Source organism: Paroedura picta, chromosome 2 (assembly GCF_049243985.1).
Source record: "Paroedura picta isolate Pp20150507F chromosome 2, Ppicta_v3.0, whole genome shotgun sequence".
In the NCBI taxonomy this organism is placed as follows: Eukaryota; Metazoa; Chordata; class Lepidosauria; order Squamata; family Gekkonidae; genus Paroedura; species Paroedura picta.
Window position 1 is genome coordinate 51761718 of NC_135370.1, and position 23594 is coordinate 51785311.

The 23594-nt window shown below is 43.2% G+C and overlaps 1 long non-coding RNA gene across 2 annotated transcripts; it reads right to left on the reverse strand.

Annotated features, from left to right (window-relative positions):
• Positions 1-3692: 3692 nt before the first annotated feature.
• LOC143829367 (uncharacterized) lies at positions 3693-23345 on the reverse strand. 2 transcript variants are annotated; one of them, XR_013228096.1, is made up of 4 exons: positions 21926-23345; positions 20746-20856; positions 19206-19405; positions 3693-4126 (listed from the first exon to the last, which is right to left on the reverse strand). It is a non-coding gene; the product is annotated as an uncharacterized LOC143829367 (long non-coding RNA). The 2 variants fall into 2 exon arrangements; XR_013228095.1 differs by lacking the exon at positions 3693-4126 and having other exon boundaries at positions 17295-19405.
• Between the last annotated feature and the right edge of the window lie 249 nt (positions 23346-23594).

The window sequence follows — 23594 nt, forward strand, 5'->3', positions numbered from 1 at the left end:
TTCCCCCCCTTCTTTCCAGAGTGACTTGATGCGCTTGTTGATTCAAAGAAGAAAATATAGCAAATATTAGTTGAGAGTAGGGTATTGGGGAGCAGAAAGAGCCAAGAATACACACTTCAAATAATGTGCTCACCTCAAGAAAGGGGGGGGGGAAACAACGTACCCCTGTTGCCTTTGGACATTTCTGTGCTACTGAGAGATTGCTGCAGCCACTTTCGGATACTGAGATGATCATATATATATATTCATATATTGGTACTGCATCCCTGCTTAAATAAAGGCATGAGCCAGAACTAAAATTCTGCTTTGGGGTGCATAGAAGGGACTCCAGTTAACATCAGCAGAAGTTGTGGAGAAAGGCCGGATCCATCGGAAAGCAGAATTCTGTACTACAGAATACGGTAATTCCCAAGTTTCTGAAAATCTCTTCTGGACAAATACAAAAGTGATAACGGGAATGTTTTATAATGCAATAACTGTACCCTCTTGAGACTTGAAGATTACAGCCTTTTGACCCTTTTTTAAAATGCCACCGGAGAGTGTATCCCGACAGCTCAGAGGTTCAAATCTTACTTTATAGTATAAATGTATTAAATAGCTTTAGACCAGTCACTTTATCTTTTCTGGTCTCTTCTCAGGAATGCCGAGTCTCCCACTCTACTCCCCGTGCTGTCCCTTCCTGCTGTGGTTCAGGGGGGCAGCAGAAGAAAAATGGGGCGATGCACGTGTTAGCATTTTAGGAGCCATGGTGTGATTACTCTGAAGCTACAAGAAGTGAGGTCATCGTGGCGCTGCAACATTGGGGGGGGGGACTAGTACATTTCAGAATCGTCCCAAATTCAAATCACAAAAAGGCAAAATTTTCAGAGCATCTCTGTAATGAAATGGGGGGGGGGGGGGGTGTCGTTTTTGCAATGTCAGCCCAGCAGGAGAACCATTGTAATACTGCCCAGCAGAACCAATGCCACTGTGGCAGTGCCAACCGGTCCAAGTTCACATCAGAGAGTCTCTGGAGTGAGGTCAGGAGGCATTTCTGCAAGGACAACAGAACCAATGAGACGTACTGGAGCCCAGCAGCAGAACCTCGCATCACCCTCATGCTACTCTGCAGCACCGCTCAGAACCAAGCCAACTCTCTAGTGCCCACCCTGTAGGTGAAGTGGACAGACACAGCAGCCCAGCAAGACAAATGCCAGCTCAATACAGGCACAGAAACCCAGTCCCAGCAGGGGGGGCTATCTGCAAAGGACAGCCAAACCACCATTGCACAAAACTAAAGCAAAACGTCACCAGGCCCTCATGCCAACTGACTGGTGCAGTGGCCATCAGCAAAACTTAGTGCCCCAGCATGGCACAACAGGGCTGCACCGCACATGCACAACCTCAGTAAGGGGGATAGTGAGTGATTGGCAAAGACAGCAGAATCACAAGCATAGTATTGCCCTGCCCTCCAGCACCCACCCAGGCCAGAAGCAGAAAAACCCATTGCAATTTTGCAGCAGTGCACTGACTCACAGACCAATTATGCACAGCGGCAACTGGGCCAGGATGCCACTGGTTTCTTCCAGCAGGGCAACATGCCCTGCCACCTCCCATGTACTAATGGAGGAAGAAATCCACCAGGGCACACGGTCTGCCCTGGAGTTGTACATGCGCTCGCACAACTCCGGGCAGAAAGGGGCCACCACTCCTCAGCACAAAAGTAGCGGGGGGGGGGGGGAAGCAGGGTTTTTTTCACAGCACGAAGGTGGGGTGTGTCACAATGCTATCCCACCATTGCGGGGGTCAAAAGATGCCACATTTGGCTCTGCAGCATGTGGTGCTCAAGCAACCAGATGAGCAGGTTGTGCCATTGGCTGAGCTTGTTGGCCTGCTCAGCGATCCAGATGATCACCAACATGTATGCCAGGGGCAGTCAAACTGCGGCCCTCCAGATGTCCATAGACATCTGGAGGGCTGTAGTTTGACTACTACTGATGCATGCCTTCTGCCTGATGTAAGGATCAAAGTGGTCCTGGAGACTGCTTTGGGGCCTTCTCACCAGCATGCGCACTGCTGGAAGCATGTCTGTACAACTTGCAGCTGGATCCAGAAAGGGGGCCAAGTCCTCATGAGCCTTATGGATCATGGGGATGACCAGAACTCTTGGAGGAGCTCATGAAAATACGGAGAGTCAGCTATGGCAAAGGGGAGCCCCTGTACAACCATCCGCATGGTGGGACATCAGGTGACTCCTGTGTGCTGCAGCTATCTGCCCCCCTCGGCACACTCATGCCAGCCCCATCAAGCCACTCTGTCAGAGTTGCTTGGCATCCCTGCCCTGTGGCTGAATACTTTGGGTGAGCTCTGGAGGTGGTCACAGGATGTCTTACCCCCTGCTGACTGGTTGGGGCCACTTGGGCAATCCAGCAGCAGCCTGTCTGTCCCCCTGAGGAAGTAGCATTTGCTGGGGCCTCTTCAGGTGGTTCATGAGACCACTTGTCAAGATATGACTGATTATTTCCCCATGACTCCCCGGTCCCCGCACAGCTGCCAAGCATGGATCATCCATTAGTTGAAACTGCCTCCAGACCTTGGAGGTGTGGGTACCCCTGTGCTGGCCAGCAACTGCAGAAGCCCCTTGAGTCTCCTCCTGTGAGGAAGAGATAATAGAGGGGAAGGGTTTGAGATGGCAGTACCTGGGGGTGCACCTCCATCTCTCCATCTCTCCCTCCTCTGAAGGCCTGCTGGACTCAGAAGCAGTGGGCAGGGCATACAACATCTCCACTAGCTCCTCTATGAGCCTCTTGGTCCCTGGGGTAAACCGCAGAGCCAGATTCCTCCAGTATGCATGTTGAATACATAGGAACGTGCAGTCAAACATGCAAATATACTTGTGAAAGTGTTACAAAACATTTTTTTAAGTGCACAAAGAGACCCAGCGTGGTATAGTGGTTAAGAATGGCAGACCCTGATCCAGAAAACTGGGTTTGATTCACTCCTCTACATGCAGCCAGCTGGATGACGTTGGGCCAATCATAATTCTCTTAGGGCTGTTCTCTCAGAGCAGTTCTCTTAGAGCTCTCTTAGTCCCACCTATTTCACAGGGTGTCAGTTATGGAGAGAGGAAGGGTAGGGTGCTTGTAAGCCACTTTGGGATTCCTTCAGGTAGTGAAAAGTGGGATATAAAAAAAAGGAAACCTTGAGTGGCATTCAATGTAATAAAGGGAATTCATGTTCTAATTATTTCTCTTTGTTGCCTAATATTTACCAACAAAGGATATGATCCAGTTCAGCTGTTAAAATGTTAGCACTTTTAAGTACTATCAAATTTAATAGGGGAAATGTAAGCACTTAACTGAAATCAGCAGGACATAATGGGTCTAAATACTGTTTACTTCTGAGCTTGCATGCAGAAGATTCGAAGGAAGTAAAAACCCAAAAGTGAGAATATTACATTAATTTCCTGTTGCTTTTCTGGAGAAATATTCTCAGTTTCATTTTGCTTCCTTATTGGAGAACCTGGACTGAAATGATTCATGGTTTCTGGAAACTTAGACGGAATGGCATGAAGAGGTCCACTAAAATCCTAAAAGTATGCATGTCCTCAGTGTTGTTATGGGTGTATGCTAAACAGAGTTTTTACAAGATTTCTTTTAATACACTTCACATTTCCCTGGCCAAAGAACATGACATCGACCAAGTTCCTGTCAAAAATATATATATTTGCGCATTTAAGTTCTGAATACGTTTCCAAGCACACACACACAAAATTGCTTCTCTTTTCAACAACAGTAATGACTTCAGTTATCAGAAAATAGTAAGGCCTCATATCACGTGACACATTCCAACTTAATATTAAGCTTAAGCTTTTTTTAAAAAAAACATGAATGTGCTCCAAGGGGCCTTTGCTGTTGGCTCCAGCATCAGGTTCTGCGTGAGAAAAGGGAGGGTGAAGGAATAACTGTAGATTCAGATATGTCGGAATAACTGGACTGCATTAGTGGCTTCGAGGTTTCTGGGAAGGAAGTCACAGGCAGTGTTAGCATAATTCTTGGCCTCTGTGCTCCTGAGGGAAAGTTGACCTTATTTTCATTTTCCCACTGAATGTCTCATTGGTGTGCTGTGGAAGTCCAGGAAGAACATCCTGCAAGAGAACAATATTTGGCACTTATTTAGCTGACTAAGTAAATGAGCTAAACACGAAGAAATATACTTACACTTAAAAGAGAGGTCAGAGTCTAGTAAATAAAGCAAGCTCTTGAAGATAAAACCCTCTCTCAGGAAATAGGGCAGAGGGTTGAAGACTCTCCCTGAGGTATGCAGTATAAACAGCAAATGGACTAAAAGTCTTGACGAGAATGGAATATGTTGCTACTTTATTATTACTCACACCAATATTAATATTAGTTGTAGAATTACATTCTACATGACATTTTTTCCAGACTGGGGTTTAAAAGGCTGCTTTTTTTCCTATACATGACATTTTTTCCAGACTGGGGTTTAAAAGGCTGCTATCGAGGATGGAGCAGAGTTGTTCTCTCTTGCCCCAGAGGGATGGACCAGAAACAATGGGATGAAATTAATTCAAAAGAAATTCCATCTAAACGTCCGAAAGAAGTTCCTGACAGCTAGAGTGGTTTCTCAGTGAAACAGGCTTCCTCGGGAGGTGGTGGGCTCTCCTTCTTTGGAAATTTTAAAATAGAGTCTGGATAGCCATCTGATGGAGAAGCTGATTCTGTGAAGGTTCATGGGGGTGGCAGGTTACAGTGGATGAGCGATAGGGATGTGGGTGTCCTGCATAGTGTAGGAGGTTGGACTAGATGACCCACAAGGACCCTTCCAACTCTATGATTCTATGATTCTAGGGTCTAAGCCAACCGTTCTCAACTTTTTCTACCCTTGGAGAACTCCTGAAACACTCTTCAAGTTTTGAAAAAACCCACAAGTGGCACAATTGTGCAAAATATGGTTGGGAAACATAGCTGTGTATACGGCCCACCTGGGGCCCCTTCCCTTCCCACCGTCTGCAAGACTATCATTGGCCATCTTGGGGGGGTGACATGACCATATATGGTCATATCACCTCATAACTGTTAACACAAACGCTGGCAGGGGCTCATAGGAATTGTAGTCCATCGACATCTGTAGGACCACAAGTTGATTACCCCTGGTTTAACACATTTAAAATATACATTAAAAATAATTAACTCCACCCATTCCAGAAACCGTTTCAGGGCCCTCAAGTAGCCCCAGGGTTTCATAAAACCTTGGTCAAGAAAGCCTGGATTGCAGCGTCAAGCAAGTATATGAGAGACCCTGTCTCCAATCTCCACTAACCTACTTCACAGATTGTTGTGGTGATAAAATGGAGAAGAGAGCTGGGCAAGCTACTTTGGGTCTCCACTGGGAAGAAAGAAATGAAACTAGTTCTAGTTAATCTAGTCGTCCAACAGGTTTAAAATTCCACTGGTTCAGAAGAGGTGTGCTTAAACATTTCCTTTTTTATTTTTGAAGATTTTTTATTATAGACTAAGGGCCAAGCCTGTTGCATTCAAGAATATAAGGGGACTAGATTAGGGGGGTAGAGTAGAAGAATTCTACGGACGGCCTCCCCCTTCCCCCAGGAAAGGCTGCAAGCATATGTTACGGAACTCACTGGCAGGGGCAGCCCTCATGCAGCAGGAATTATTATTATTATTATTATTAGGGAAGTGAAAGGTGAATGGGGTGGTCAGGGGTGGGGGACGGAAGGCGATTGGCTGACCGCTGGACAGACAGGTAAGCCAGTTGAAGGAGGATGCACTATGGCAGGATAGCCACCCTGAGTGGCGTTAAGTGTGGCACTTAAGCCATGAGACATGCTCCTCCTCCAAGAAAGAACCCAAAGCTTTCTACATAGCATTCATAAAGTTTTCTGAGCTCAGAATCCATGCAGATGCATCTTTATAAGTAAAAGTCATTCTGTTTTCAACCATTGTAGACAATACAGTTTAAATTACCGGGCCAAATTATAATACCTCTGGAGTATTGGGGTATGTGCCTCCTTGTCTCCCTAGACCTAATTTCACCCCTCCCACCCATTTTTAGCATACAATAAATTATTAGAATCTCTGCCCCCTTTACAATTTGAAGAATTATGAGTATGAGAAAGCACTTTTCCTTGAATTCATCTCTCACCAGGCTCTTTTAGCTTCACAGTATTCAGAGCTCATAAAATCCTAAAAGCCAGGTGGAGGACGGGAATTAGGGATGGAAGAGTGTATATCTCACATCATCTGTGCCCCGTAGTTAATTTCCCTCTTCAGGGAAAGGTAAAACTGTAAGTAGCCAATTTCTCCGACCCTGATGTTTAGTTGCTCTAAACATTCTTTGGCACCTGGATGGCAACAAACATGGTTGATGCTTACTGAAGGGGGGGGGGAAGTCTTTTAAAATGTATAAGCAAATATTTTCCTACCTAAATATAGAATCTCAATGTTCCACCTTGTCTATGGGTGACTCCATTTTGTTTCCTACTGGATGTGAAATAAATTATCATTCTTTCTAATAATGAACTTGGATAGTCTTGTACATATTCAGGGTTATCGAGCTTGCTGGTGAAGAAGTGATGTTTCTTTCATAGCTGCTTTACAGTTAGACTGTCATAAAAACCACTGGAATAGATGGAACCTGTACATTTAAATATCTTTACAAACCTCATAACACACCGCAAGACTAACTTCAGCTGTGAAAGACATGTATCTGGGCTATAGGTATGAAAACATGCTTACTACCTTCTGTTGCTTGACTCCTGTGGATTTAAGAACACAACACAGTTTGAGGTACTAAAAATCCTACTTTTATGGTAATTTAGCTCTAAGGCAGGTACAAATGAGCACTTTTGAATGACTATGCTGTGTTGTGGGTTTTTTCCCCTCCCGTCCGTATATACGGTTAGTTACTTTTCTTTAATGATATCAAGTCAGAAGGAGTTGGCTGCATATTATGACTTGGGGCTGTTCCACATACAGATTCAGTGTGTAATTTACGATTTCACCTGAATACTATTTTTGAATACGAAAAGGATTTTAGAGCTGCTATACCTGTAAAAGCCATGGGCAGCTTAAATCTACCGGGATTTCCCTGCCCCTCCTACTTCATCCCTATGGGATTTCAAAGGTGGGCTAGGAATCCATCACCTAGGAGGCTCTCTATATAGCCGAGTTCTTTAGAGGTTACAAGCTGTCCAGGTCTGTCTTAGAAAGCGTCTCTCCTCCCATATCATTTCCTCTAAGGTGATGCTATCCTATGAATCTTCGGTGTTGCAAGATAGATGGGTAGATATACAGTGCAGTGGCTTTCCTATGACGGCTCTGAAACATGAAAACCCCAAACTAAGAGACGTTCACAACTCCCATTCTTCCCTTACTATTTAAAAGACCTTTTCCTCCTACCCAGTTTTCATAGCAGCCTGGATGCCACAGAAGATTCCCACAGGCAGAAGGATAAGGCAATTTTTGCCATTTCTCCTCTCCCGTTACAGGTTATTGAACCCCTAGTCATGCTGTAGATCCCCTGCTGCCGCCACCCCCCGCCCCCCAGTAGCACCTCATTGTTTCCTACCTCATAATTAGCTCAGTATTTCTTAGTTTTCTGTGAATATTGTCAGCTAAAACTGAATACTCTTGGGAAAAGCCTAGTGAAGGCGAAGGATTCAGAAGCAGTGAGAGGGTGACATCCATGTCTATATGTTCCAAAGTATGCTGGAACATCCATTATTCCTTGGGCCCCTGAGGATCACAGGTTCAAGTGTCTGCCTGCTGTTGCTTACAAGGATGCATTGACTCTGGAAAAGGATTAATGGGAAAGACGGGCTGGCAGGGAGCCCCTTGTAACTTGGCTCCGGATTGCCTTGGACTTGTGGACAAGGGTTCTGATGGATGTGTGGAAGACAGCTAAAGTCACCATTGCCACCGTCCATGCCCTCCTGAACCCGGGACGCCCAAGGTGGCATAGAGAGTTTTTCAAGACAGAACTGTGAGCACAAACCTTGTGAGTTGGTGACATTACATGTTAATCCCTCTGCCTTTCTCCCTGTTTCACTTTTGAGCCGAGTTGTTCTTTAAGCAGTTTATTTTGAACGGTTTTATTTATTTAGTCAATCTTTTAGATTTATTTTCTTTTTTAAAGCTTTGAAAGCATGACCTCTCCTCAGAACTTATATAATGTGTTTACCTTATACAAATATGAGAACTTGGGTAGATTCCCGAGGTCTTTAAAAAAGATATTATGGCTTGCACTTTTTAAACGAGACAAAAAAAAAGATGTAAAATGGTAAAATCCTGGAAACAGCAATTACTCTCTCTCTCTCTCTCTCTCTCTCTCTCTCTCTCTCTCTCTCTCTCTCTCTCTCTCCCTACCTACCTACCTACCTACCTACCTACCTACCTACCTACCTACCTATCTATCTATCTATCTATCTATCTATCTATCTATCTATGGAACTAAATATCACAAGCCTATTGAGTCATGGGCTGATTTGCTTTGAAGGGCATGCTTCTCTTTAAGTTGACATTGGAAGCTGGATTAATAACAACACTTCCATTGCAGCAATTATCTCAAACCTAGCATGGGAAGGTACCAGTGTTCTAGAATTGCCCTTGAGAGGGAGGAAGGGAGGGGGAAAGGGGATGGTCCCCTCATGTGCCATAAGCATATGCTTCTTCCTGGCGAAGCCGGCACTCTCATAGCTCCCCTGAAGGTATCAACCAGCTGTGCAGAGCTTTGAAATCGGGCCCACACTTTCGAGGTGAGGCTAATAAAGAGGCAGCCATCAATGCAAAACTGCTCTTTGTAACTATCCATTTCTGTTTCCTCAGTATACAATGATGTTCTCTCCTTGATTACAAAAGAAGACTCTCTCGATATTCGCTATACTGAACATTCTTTAATTAAGTCAAATGTTTTTACCGTGAGGAATAAAAAACAGGCTGCTTCCGATATATACCAGACATTTACTGCAGGCTGCCAGGTTATTGGAGTTTTTTTCACGCCTAAACTGGAAGGTTTTTTTTTTTTACAGAGCCTTCTGAGAGTGGCACCCCTGAGGATCCCTAGGGCAGGGGGAAATCCCCTTCCGTCCGTCCGTCCCCCCCAGCTTCTGCTTCCTCTCCTCTTGCTCTAAAAGTCAGCAAAGTTTTTATTTTGTTTCTTGATATTTAAATTTCTAGGCCGCCCCTCCCAAGTGGGCTTGGGACAGCTCAAAACACATAAGGCATTAAAATCATCTTAAAATATAAAACAATTAGCTTCAAAGCCCGTTGAAGCTTATTCTTTTAAGCAGCCTGGTGCTTTACCCTCATTGCATATTTATACTTCACCAACAACCAGAAGAAACCACCTGTGGCTATGAAACATGTGATTAAACCTAAAATGGATTAGAATGCTTGACTGGTGGTCTGCTTTTGGCTTAGTGGACCATAAATTGTTCAGACCTGCTACAAGGGCTCAACCGTCAAGTCTGGTCTCCATCTTGAAACAGAATGTATCACCACGAAAGGCATTCTGTGAAACCACAGATACCCTGTACTTACATAGCTTCCACAAATTCAATTAAGAATTGTGGTTGAAAACTCCCTGGTGTTAAAGGAGCTGCTGGACACAAACGCTGTTCTGTTAGGAAAAAGGAATTGTAAATATCTCCAGTAGACCATGCAGTTGTTAAATAATTCTACAGGCAGGTCCATTCGCCACTTTTCGGACTTCTACAGCATTTATTAGATATGAATTATTTAACCCAACTTTCTTGGCTGTCTACTAAATTTTAGAATGTGTAGCTTTGAAGTAAATCCTAAAAGATAAACTATGTGAACATGACAGCTGATCCTGTTGTTAAGAAACTTGTCACTGTCACATGCGAAGCCATGCAGTACCCGAGCTTAATGATGTTCCTTGCAACTGTTTCCCAGCATATTTTTACATTGCATGCATTTTCACTTCCATCAAAGCCATGAATCTAGTACTTAACAAGACAGAAAATTAATAATTCAGCTGAACATGCTAAACCAGGTAACAGAATAACACGGTAACACTCCTTTTCCCTTTACTTTCTAAAGGGGAGAACGGAGCAGTAAAGTAACTGCAGCCATTTCAGTATTATGTAATATTAACGCACAAAAGGTACTTTTATGTAACATTCATAGGATAGAAATCAACGGAAGTGGAAAATTTCAAAGATGACATTCTATCTATAGCTTGTGGTACGGCACCTTGTTCCTGCAGCACATATGGCGGTAAGTACTGAAGACGGATCTGCAAAGATTGGAAGTTAAGCTTTCAAAAAAGCTCCCCCCTCCCCCCCCCAGCTTTCAAGTACTCTGATTTTTATGAAAGTTTGGTTGCAAGTGACACAGTGGAAGGGATGTCAAACGAAATGTATCCATTTGTGGCAGAAAGCTACCAAACAAATAAATATTTCCAAGGCAGAATTTTGCTCAGGGAAAGCATCCTTTCTTTTGTTTTCTTTTTAAACATTTATTGTATATCTTCTGTTCAGAGAATGCTTAAAACATAAGCAAAAGTAATCTTCAGAAAACTGATCTCTCCCCACTCCCCCACAGATAAAGGAAAACCGGGGTGGGTGGGAATGGCATGGGTAATTTTGGTGAGAACATCTGTATTTTTGAATCTTTGAGTGGAACTGTGCATTTGGCTACTTCTATTATTTCCATTTGCAAAGCATTATTTAAAAACCCATGTGGGGGCCCATGCAGAAGTAAGATGTTTTTCAGTACCCCTCCTTAATTGTGTCTGTCACATTCTCTACCTTCAGACCAAGCAAATTCCCCCTTGTCTGTTTCCATATGAGCCAACTCATTCACTCAGGTCATGTTTGGAAGCCCCCCACCATCTGAGGCTAGAAAATTGCCATCCAAGAAAATGACTTCCTAGTTATGGCATCAAAATGTTGGCACTTCCTCCCCAGGAAGATCCATCTGTCTCTTGCTATTGTTCTCTTCTGCAAGTAGGTGAAGACTTTTTAGTTCTGTTTGGCATTCCCCCACTACCTGTGGAAGGGTCGTATACTCAAGAGTTCACAACACCACAAAAGAGCAGGAGTCTGAGCTCAGAACTAAAGAAATGTAGGTTTCACCACATTGTCTTTCATAAGGGGTCATGATGGGTCGGACACGTCTTTGCACCTAACAACAACAAGTCTTTTATTAGCATGGAGGGAATGAATCTTGTTTCTTAGATTGTACCTGTATATGAAAGGAATCAATTTTTAATGACTTATTTCCAGGTCTGATTAAAGACCATTGAATAAATCCTAGGATTAGGAAACAGGAGGAAACTGTTCCACTTCTATGGAGTAACCCCCAACTCAAAACTGTTTCTTGTATGGAATAATAGCAGGAGGGAAGAAGACAAAGAAACACTAATGCTTGTAAAAATTAACTGCCATTTATCACCCCCATTGACTTTGAAAAGTCATCTGAAAAAATGCCAGCAGAGGAATACCTGGATAATATTCAAAAGCAGAACTCTCATAAAATGACATTCAAAGGATGGCGCATTTACATAGTGGCCTAATGCATTGGTAATACATGTAATATAACTCAGTCAAAGGATGAATGAGATGAAGCAGTTTCCTTGGCTCTGGACCGCCCTGATGAGGGTGTTATTATCACACAAATTAGTATGACTTGAATATCTCCTTTTAAATGTATTAGGATAACAATAAAGACAGTTCACCCTAATGTGACCTCCTTCTTCCATAACATTTAACACAGTCAAATTAAAAGTGCAAATCTGTTACCACTGCCTATAAAAATAATGTACCTCATATTATTTTAAGACTCTATTTATTTTTTCAAAGAATAGAACAGGAATTACTGTAAAACCTATTTCCTTGCAACTGCAAAAAAGTAATTTACAGTCTTTGAACACAGATAGATGCCATATTGTTATGTATAAGGTTTGTTGACTTTTAATAAACAGCCTAATTAAGAATTCATAGTTTTAATATGTCTGCATCACTTCACTTCAAGCTGCAGCCATTTACTACCTCCCCCCCCCCTTAAACATCTTTAGCTTTATTTCTTTTGTAATTGGTATGAAGGTTTTCCTCTTTTTGTTTTTTCAGTCAGGAGAGAGAAAGGCAGCAGATATTCATTTTGGTGTCAGAACTCCTTCTTCAGTTGAACCCTGTGCCATGGGGCCTGCTCTAGCAACCAGGCAACAGAGGGGGGTGACCTCAGGTCTTCAGACCATGGGTAGGGCCAATAAAATGTGACCTCTGCCTACCAGTGACTCCACCAGATGGAGGGAGAGCTCTATTCTTTCAAGTTTCCCACGTTTTGATATTTTAATTTCTCACCCACAGGAGGGGGCGAGGGAGCCAGCCGGTCCTCATGACTTCCAATGAAAAGTTCCCGGACTAGAAAAAGAAGGGGCTTGAGAGCACAAGAGAGGCTGAGCTGTCAAAACCATCCCCTTTCACTGCCCAAGTAGCCCTTCCCAGACCATTAGAAAATCTATCCTCTATGCATAGTTCAGGAAAGAGGTCCCTGGGCGGACACCACATTTGATATTTATTTTTAACTCTCCAGGCAAGGAATCACAAGTTCAGAAGAAATGTACACCTAGAGGAGACTGGGATTACGCCTGTTGGCCTTCCCTCCCGACTTAAACACATCAAACATATTTTCTGCATAGTGGCCCATGTGCATCACTCCCAGTGTGCTGAAGACTCCAAATCTATACCTTCCATTTCTACATTGCACACACCAAGCACGTGTGTGCCGCACCAGTATAAAATGTTGGGGTTGGGTTCAAAGGTCAGCGGGCCTTCTCCATGTGCACATTTCAGCCATTTGATCATCTGCTCAGGGATAGCATCGATAGACAGACAGCGACATTGCACTTGCAGAAATATATTCCACATAGCCATCACATTAGCATTATCTTCCAAGCAACAGGGTGGAATGACTTGATTACAAATATATATAAATTAAAAAAAAATCTTAGGGAAAACATCTGGATGCTGCACCAGAACTAATGAATGAAAACTGCACATTCCTCACCGTCAGTTCACTGGGGCCAATAGTGACTTGTCTCGCAGGATTGTTGTGAAAAAAAATGTAAGTAAGACTATAACCCTGAATATCACGATTTTGTTAGATGTCCCATTGAAAAGAAAGTGTATGTTGCTTTGCATGGCCTTGAGACCTGGTATAAAGACAAGCTCACGAAGCACCCTGATGTGATTTTGGAGTTCATTACAGTGCTACTATTATACATTTGGAGATAAAATGCTGAAGGTACTAGGCTCACCCCCTACATCTTCAGTCAAAAAAGGCCTCAGGAACCCAAAGAACCACTGCCAGAGTGGATATTATAACACTGGAAGCAGATATATTGATGGACTGATTCACTAAGTCAGATTCATGTGGTTTGTGAGTCATTCCTGGTAGGTTGAAGTCCAGAGGAACCTATGTACTAGTGGGGTAAAACCAACAGTAAAACTTGGAATGTGTCAGAGGCATGGACTCAGGGCAGGGAGATGGCATAGGGTATCACCACCCATATCCAAGACCCATTGGTTGTCTGGGCCACGATGGGCCAGCTAGGACTTTCCTACTGCTGCTGCCTTTTCCCAGCTAACATCTGTTGCAATTTGCATCTGGAACAAGCAAACATCACCTTAGTTGGCCAGGCTTCCTTGGCTGACCTCGGATAAATACCACTACCATTAAACACCTAGGACCGGGAGGAAACACATATTGGCTAAAGTGGCACAGAAGCTAGTGCACACAGGTCATCTTAATATGACAAGCATAGTTTCTTCATCTCCCATCTCTTCACAATGCCCATATAGCATTATGAATATTTTGAAAAATGATTACTGGAAACTAGCCAAGACAGAAAATCCACCATGCCTATCTCCAGTAATGTGACCAGATGCTCCAAACCAGCCAGGATTGTCTTCTGGTTGATTGGCAACCAGAGCACAATGGTGGTAAGGTCTCTTGAGCTTCTTCTTTAGATCTTTATAGACAAAGTTTACACCATGGACTGTGCCCTGATTTTGGATGACGGTTGTCAAGTGCTGCTTGTAATCTCACATTCTCTTAGAAAGAAAATGGGCCCCATATTCAGCAGTACCTGAAATTTATAAAGACTTCTTTCAAGACATCCTTAACAAGCATCAAGTTGCCAGTTAATCATATGTCTATAAGTATCCTTGTATGAGTAATGTTAATGTTTTGCATAAAGAAAAATTGGAATAAATTAGAGGGGGGAAAATCCTGAAATATCCTCACATAAAACTGTGTCACTGCATTCAATGGGATATTAAAAGGGTGGGGGTGAAGAATGATGTTTGTTGACATGAAATATTCTGGCTTTGATGTGTGAAACACCAGCATTCATTTACACAACATTTTCACAGAAGTTTAAATCAACATAAAACCATTTCTGGAGCATTTTCGGAAAGGAACCACTCGCACCCTTAGACAACCAGTGCCAACTGATAGACATTTGGCATACACAGTTTGGGCAATTACATGCCTTAATACCCATTACCTAATACATACTTTTGGACTGGCCCTGCAGGACACAATTGTTGGTCCTAATGAGGGACTCAGATGAAGCAACTGGGCATGGCTTTAGGCCTTACAATAAGATCTGCTTGCATATAAAGTATGTGCTTAAACATCCCTGTTATAATACATAAGTGCTTGCATATGGAAGTTCATCCCTTAAAGACACCAAAGAACATTACAGCTACACTTCAGTCATTTCCAGGATCACTTCAAAGTGCAAACTCCTTCTATTAAAACAGCATCATATATAGCCTAATGGCTTTTAAAATGATGGAAAATGTTTCACTTTCCAAGAAACTCTGACTTCAGAAAATATGAAATTGTATAAATGGCTTTTTTAAAGCAATGTGCTGCCCAGTTTTTAAAGTCCCAGACCAAGCTCAAACCCACCTGTAAAACATATGTAATGCTCTATTCATTTAAACCAGTTCATGTTGCTAAGGCCCAGATTCCCTGTCACTTTTCTGATCAATATGAAAGACTCTAATAATTATAAACCAAACTGAATGTGCTTCCAAATTGATGATCCAAACTGAAAATGCTTCCAAATTTAAGAGCATATAAAAATGCGAAGAACTAATAACTTGCTCTACGCTGGCCTGCCCTCATCCTTGATCTGTAAACTACAATTTGTCCAGAATGCAGCTGCCAGGGTCCTCACAGCAACACCTCGGAGGTCCCACATCCAGCCCATCCTCCAGCAGCTGTACTGGCTCCCGATTGAATTCCAGATCAGGCTTAAGGTTTTGGTTATCACCTTCAAGGCCATACGTGGTCTGGGCCATTTTGCCTGAAGGATCGCCTCTCCACCTACACCCCGCTCTACCACCTCCAACCTCCTGGTGGTTCCTGGACCCAAGGAAGCCTGCTTGACCTCAACCAGGGCCAGAGTCTTTTCCATTCTAGCCCCCACCTGGTGGGATGAGCTCCCAGAGGAGATCAGGGCCCTGACAGAACTAAAGCAGTTCCACAGGGCCTGCAAAATGGAGCTCTACCACTAGGCATCTGGTTGAGGTTGACCTATCCATCGCCTCCAACTGGCACCCAAGCCCTCCCTCCTACCATGACTGTGAATAAATTCACCCAACCCCTGGATCTCAGTATGAGTTGAGCTAAGGCTCTTTGCAGTTTCACCTTCCTTCAATGTTATTGTTGTTATTGTTATTATGTTAATGTTATTGTTGTTACCAGAATGATGTTACCTGTACTATTTTGTTGTTTCATGTAAACGGCCCTGAGCCTTCAGGGATGGTGATATATAAATACAATAAATAAATAAATAATAAAGAACTTCAATTATTTTAAATCACCATGTGCAGACTTACAGTGCTTTTGGAATTGTTGTCAAGCATCACGTTTTTTTTTTTTAAGCACTTCAGTTTGGAGGTGAGTCAAGCAGCAGCTAATGAGTACTGGATCTCAAGACAGATTGCACGCTGCATTGACAAAGCAACCCTCATCCAAAAGCAAAAGCAAAAGGAACTATATATGTGTGTGTGTGTGTGTGTATTCTGAATGGTTATTATGATGATTTCCAAATTACTTCTTCTCACCAGACAGTAAACTGGATAACTGTTGTGAGGATCACAACAACAGGGAAAACCCAGAGTCAAACTCACTAGCGACTTGATAGACTCCCTGCATTGAGTTGGGGAGTTGAGCTAGCAAAAGGGGTCACAACAGGCTCTCCACCCACATATACCTGGGTTAGTTCCTTTGAAACTCTCAAAACAAACCAGACCAGATTGAAAACAAAAATGTTTTTTATTGAGTAGTCAACAAATTTGCATATAAACTTAAACTAAACATGCACACAGAAAAACAGTGCTGAGATGCTGTGATAGGGGGATATAAGAGGGAAAGTGTAAAATATAGCTACTATCCTGATGTAAAGAAGTCTGCAGGAGAAACAACCAGCATCTCTTGAAAAAAGTAAAGCTTACAAGGGTGTAGGAATGTGTGTATTAGATCCAAGAACACACACATGCAGAGAGGTTCTGGCATGTGCCTTAAATAGTAAGATTTGTATCTTGAGGCTAGGGTTGGGTACTGTAGCCTCTAAAACAATGTATTTGTAATGATTATATACTAGAAGGCATGTGATGCTCTTGTCTGATCTGAGACAAAACCCTGGATGGAACTCCAGAGGTTTCCCATAGTGGGAACATGATTGCCCTAGGGAGATCCTTAATGAATTTCCCAGGAAAAGAGAGAAGGCCATGACTGTATTATCTGCATGAGATTAAAAGCATAAGTGGTTTCTTGATGACCCATAAATTGTGGGATAGGATACTGACTAGGTGTGGCAGTCTCCCTAACTGACTTCTGCAAGATGAAGGGAAGGAAAAAGGTTCCTACAGTGTTATCACAAGTCAGCTGCAACTTGACCATACTTTACAAGCTCACACAGATCAGCATATTGAATCTGTTATGGAGGCTGCAGATCAAGATGGAGGCTGCAGATCAAGATGGAGCCAGGTTCAGGCAATTTGCCTGCTGTTACGTATGCATACTGCCATGCCGGCGGCTGCGGCTTCCCCTCCCAGCCCCTCCGGGCCGCGAGCAAATCGGCCGCTAAAGCGGCCGATTAGCTTGCGGCTCGGCAAGCTTCTCTTCCCTCCCCTCCCCTCCCGAAGTGAGAAGCTTGCCGGCCCACAAGCTAATCGGCCACTTTGGCGGCCGATTTGCTCGCAGCCTGGCGAGCTTTTCGCTTCAGGGGGGGGGGGGAGGGAAGAAGGAGAATTCCCTATACCTCTGAAGCTCTGACTTTCTGCCAGTCCGCTTTCCAACATACAACATTAAAACCTTTGCATCTTTCCTATACAAGGCAAGATGATGGTCTGCCCATCACTCAGTGGGGGTAGGCATAGCTTTTGCTCTTATTTCTCCCCAGACTGTCTTAACTACTTGCCATCTAATACAAGCTCACTTATTCTCCTGCCTAGCAGGCAAGGCTGTATGAGATTGTGCAGTGGTTGGTGAAAACACCATGAATAAATCTCCTAATAAAGATGATCCTATTTGATGGAAAGACAGGCTAACAGTTCTGGTTGGACAATGTGCCTCTCAGGTATATATTGACTGAGTCTCTCTCTCTCATTACTTCCCTATCCTGCTACCCAGAAAAATGAAGCCAGAAATGAGTCACCAGAATAAATGTTAGATCAGAAGGTTTCTTACTACTCCTGAATATTGGAAACATTTCTTTGCAAATATGGAGCACTTACTGTATTTACAAATGGGCATTTTGGGTTGGAGCTTCATTAATGGCTTTCTGAACATCTCTGTTCATCAGCAAGGGACAATTTCAGTCAGGGGGACTGACATTCAGAGACATTGTTGTCTGTCTTTTGAGGCTATTTTGGTGCTGAAAGAGGGAATTAATAAGAAATATAAAGCAGCTCTACATAACAAGAAAGAGCATTTCATTTAGTGCACTGTAAATTGTAACATGCTTCCTTCATTGTCTCATGCGGGCCCCTGTACTGAAGTTCTGACCATGGTACAAATTCATGTCAATGTCATCAATCCATCTTCAGCCTTCTAAACAATTCTTTAATGAAATGGTACTTAATCTGTGGGAACCCATAAGGAGTGTGTGTCCTTGTGCATGCACACTTTTCTTTCCCCCAGTGCGCCCTTTTTGCACAGCTCTTCCACGCAAAACGGTGTGTGCTTAGTTCTTCTGCAGTGCACTTTTAGGGTTTTTTTTAAAATAGAGCTGGCCTGGCACTACCCAGCAAGCAGGGCATTCGGCATGATTCTGCTTCGCTGAAAACATATGTCCTGCAGTTAGCAGGGAAGGGGGGGGGAGAGCGAGAGAGCCTGGAGGCACTGGAATAATTAAGCAAATGCAGTGACAGCTGTGGCAGGTCCTGGACAGGACTGGCTCCAGTGAGCTGAATTAATGGCATCAACAGCCCAGCATCTCCATTAACATTTGATCATTAATTATTACCCTCTGACAGAAAGATATGAAACCTTCTTATGAGCGTTTGCTTATTAATCGCCTTTACCTGCCCTGACCAAAAGAAAAAGAAAAATCCCGCATAACTCTCACCTCAATCGAATGCTCTGTGTTTTTCCCTCAGATTGTCAGCTGCTTTCAGAACTGCCTGTCTAGATAGTTTACGACTACGGATGGCAACTGTGTCTTTAAACAAATTGGGCCCACTTGTTCAACTTTGGCAAATCACATTGCTTAACAACTTGTTGCTTCACATCTTTGGTCTCTTTGGTCAGTCCCCCCCCCCTTCTTTTTTCCTTTTTTTTAAATTAGCCCTGTGTGTTTAACATTGCAGACAGAACTCGCCCTTCATGCTTCCAAGCAAAAGAAAGAAGTGAAACTTTACTTGGGCATTGGGGTCGATAGCCAGCAAAATCGTCTAATTTCTCAACAACAAGATGAGAGAAAGAGAAGGCTGAAGATGGCAGAGGATTTGTAGACACTTCTTCACTAAACTGCCAGGTCCAAGTCTGGTTTCTTTTTAGGGAAAAATGCAGCCAGACTTGTAACATACCAAAACATCATCACCTCTGATCAGTATATGTATCAGCTTTACCACTCATTTCAATGCATGTCCTCTGTGAAAACAAATGGAGACACAACCATGTCAGGCCTGATGGGCATAGGCTTACCAGGTCTGCCCTAATTCTTTCTGATGCTCACTGAAGCCATCTGGTGGGTGAGGAGAGGCAGGCTGGCAAAACGAGGGTGGTGGTGATCTTCCTTGCCACGTGATGATGTCATTTCCGGCATGACATGGAAGCACTAACATCACACTGGGTGATGCTCTAGAACTCTACCAGAAACTCTGTGGAAACCATGCCTGGCAGCCCTAGATGCATAAGAAGTGGAAAACATAGGCAAACATAGATGGGGACTCAACAAAGGTAAGAATGCGATCAGATAAATGACAAATTCAGTAATACTTTCTACTTTTGCCATTAGAAATGGACATTCTCATCATTCTTATCTAGAATGAATGCTAAGCATTTCTCAGGATTTCTAGAGAAACTCTTACTGCAGCAATCTGAGAAACTCTAAAACATAACAGGGAAATAGAATTCAAAGAAAATGTTAATAGAAGAGAAACAAAAATATGTAAGGCATCAAATTCCATTTCCTCATTTGCAAAAACACCAAAAATACTCCTGTAATTAGTGGTATAAAGAAAAAGGTGATTCTGGGAATCCATGAGGGGAAGGATTTCACAACATGACTAAAGTGAATGGCTAAAATATATTACCTTTCTACAATTTTTAGGGCAATTTCCACATGGAAAACTCTTTCCATTCCAAAGAATACAGACATTGTTCATGGAAGTGATGGACACATTACTCTGGACTGGGGTTGCCAGTCCAGGTGGGGTTGCCAGGTGGGACCTGGAGATTTTGTGGTGTTATTACTTGTCTCCGGACAATACAAGGCAGGGTCTGGTGAGAAAATGGCTGCTTTGGAGGGTGAACTATATGGTATTATACCACACTGCGGTCCCTCTCCTCCCCAGACCCTGCCTTTTTTAGGTTTCACCCCCAAATCTCCAGGAATCTCCCAACCTAGAATTGGCAGCCCTATTTTGCACAGTTTTAGCCATTCTTGTGAATGGAAGATATTTCTTTCACTCATATGGAAATTTCCACTGGCCCTGCTACTTTGCCCACAGTGTATACCTACTGAATGAGGTCTCTGTGTCAAGATCCTTCATAAGAACCAGCCCAAGAATACTTCTAAGCAGGCTTAAGGATTTGCAGGTCGGTAGCACCAGAGCCCGTTTAAAGACTTGCAGGGCCCTAGCTGAGTACAATTGCGGCAGGAAGAACCAGAATGGGTTGGAGCCCCGCCCACACACACACAATGAAAATGGGTGCCCTTAAAGAGCGGAAAGGGGGGAGGAGAGAGGCTACTGCTCTGATCCATGGGGGGACAGTACCATGTGGGGTACCTGGAAGTGCAGGCCTCATAGCATGTGCTACATGAAGAAACTGGCCCTGTTTCTATAAGGGTAAACCTGAAAGAGCCTCTTGTTCCTAGGAATAAAGAGACAGGTTGTAATGAGCCAAACAAAATGGGTCTATATGGGGCCACTGGGGAAAGGAAAGCAGGGAGAGGAAGAGGCTAAGACTCCTGCCCACCTCTACAGAAGAGGGCCTTAATCATATCTGTGTTTACATGTACCTGTAACGGTCCAGCATGTAGCCAGTAAGGAAGGTGACATTCAGCATGGCTTCCCGGCTCTAGTGCAGGCAGCAACAGCACTGCCACGCCATTCTGACTTTATCAGTATAACTGTAATGAAAATCAGCTTTAAAACTCACATGATAAATCACTGGACAATTAGGAAATATTTGTCTTTTTCCCCCAAAAAAATCTGAATACAAACAATAATTTCTAATTTATATTTTACAAATTTTTATCCCACTATTCTTCTAAGAAGCTCAGGGTGGCAGATATAGGTCTCCCACTGGATTCTACTATGTAGGAGGGAAGAGAGAGAGAGAGAGAGAGAGAGAGAGAGAGAGAGAGAGAGAGAGAGAGAGAGAGAGACTGGCCTATGGGAACCCAGTTGGCTTCATGGCTGAAGGCCAAACCAGCTTTGGGTATAATTTGGAAGCTCTTGCTGCTTTGTGAATCTCTCTGGGTCCTTCTAGATTTACTGATTTTTTTCCCCCTGAGTACCTTCTGTGCATTAGGCCAGGATGCCTGCCTGGATTTTGTAGTCTAGGTCCAGCCTTGAACTACCTGGGAAGCAAACACCGTCCTGTTCTCCCTGCCAATAATGCTGCTGATGTAGAAATGTGATGGAGAGTTTCTGTTTGGACTGTTCTTTGGGCCATTTGTATTTCCCAGAGGAACTCTGAAAGTGGGAGAAATGTAGTCACCATTTCTTTCCTTCTGACACCAATGAGAGCTGGAAGTTCCAATTTTCGAACTCTCAGGCACAAATAAGGACACAAAACTTTACCTAGTGCTTTAGTCTCTGAAGAAACAGAGCCACATATTTTGTTCAGTCCTCATGATGTAACCCAGAACATGCTGGAAAGTCTTTTCTCTAATGTGAACCTTAGATAAATGTGCTGGTGAAATATTCCATCATTCTGTGACTGGGATTCAGAAAGCTATATTAGTGTTCCAAGCATATGCTGAGTACTTTCCAGTTCCTTCTGCAGCTACTCCACAAATACACACACATACACACACACACACAATGTTCTTCCTGAGATATGAGTGACCTTTTTTGAACTGTATGCAATCATGTTCTAGGATACAGGGGAAATCAGCCAAAAAAACAGATATGCATGACTGTGTTTGCCTTTGTGCATGGAGCTCTTTGGATCCTGGCCACAAAACAACGTACCTGTGCAGTCCTACAGAGAATTACACAGCCTACAGAGGACAATAGGCTTAGAAAGGTGTAACTTGTTGTAGTGTTCATATGCTTTGATTCTTGTTTTTCAGTGTCCTAACCCTGTAGGTGGGATATAAACAAATTAATTTCTCATCAGAGATGTTCAGAATATCAAGCCTGCTTGAAATTATACCAGTTAGCTTGAAAACCCTGTTCATTAATCCTAGATGTAAACGACCAGGTCATGGTAAAACAGCATACGTCAGAGAAACGGCCTCTACTGGGTTATCTGTGGTGCTGAAAACAAGACTCAGATATGAGCCCTTCAGGTGACTGGAAAAAAAAGAAAAAGGTTAAGCATTTGAAAGAACAAGAGAAAAAAAAATGTTACCTGAGCAGCCAACTTGCAACATGTATGAAATGTACAACTGTTGAATTCCAGTAAACACAGCGGGGCCCTACCTCAAGTGATGTAAAGCAGTCCAGCCAGATGTCAAGAGATTCCTTCTCACTCAGTGGTTTGGAGAGATTTCTAGTCTATTAAAATCTGTAGTCCTGGAATATCGACTAGGGTTGGAATTCAGAGCGGGGCTGCTGTCTGGGATACTGAGATACGGTCATCTTCTTCACTTATAGTCTGGTGCACAGGAAATGGTCAGGTGTTATTTCTGTCTTCTCACTTTATTCCTACACTAGAAAAGCTTCAGCGGCTAAATGTCTTCACATTGGCCTGCAGCAAAATGGTCCAAAGAGCTCAGAACAGCAGGCATGGTTCTCCCTTCCACATTTGGCTCACGTTGTTCTCCTCTCCATGTAAACCGGCCAGATAGATAGATAGATAGATAGATAGATAGATAGATAGATAGATAGATAGATAGATAGATAGATAGATAGATAGATAGATAGATAGATAGATAGATAGATAGATAGATAGATAGATAGATAGATAGATAGATAGATAGATAGATAGATAGATAGATAGATAGATAGATAATTTTTTTCTCACAATCATCCTGTGGTTCGCTGAGAGGATATGACTTATTCAGACATTTATTCTGACATTGTATTTATTTGATATTCTAATTGTGCGTTTGAACTTTGTTCTGAATGACAGTAAATAAACATGTTTTTATCGCAAGGGTATGACTGGTCCAGCAAGTTTCTACGGCAGAGTGGGGATTTAAACCAGCTTAATGTGTCGTGGCCAATCGCACCTTCTCAGCCAAACCTTCAGTTCTCTCAGAGCTCCCTCAGCCCCACTTACCTCACAGGAGTTCTGTTGTGGAGAAAGGAAGGGACAGCAATGATAAGCCATGATGGGGTCCAAAAACCTAACCCTTCTTCAGAAACCAGTTCTAAACCCCAGTCTGCTAGTTCCCAGTCTGACTTTCTAACCACTATGCAGCACTGGCTCTGTGAGGTAAGTCATTCTAAATGACTGATCCTGTGAGCTACTTGACAGGATGAAAACGTGAACCGAGGTTTCTCAGATTCCAGACCAGCCCTCCAGCCATCTTGCCACAGTGGCTCTTCTATTTATAATGGGCTCTCCTGGTAAAAAAGGAAGCCTGTCTGCACCAGAACATCCCAAAGAAGCACCTTCGGAATACAAGAGCAGCTTTTGGGAGGGGTCTGGAACTCAGGCACTACCACCACCTCACGAAGTGTCAGAGATCAC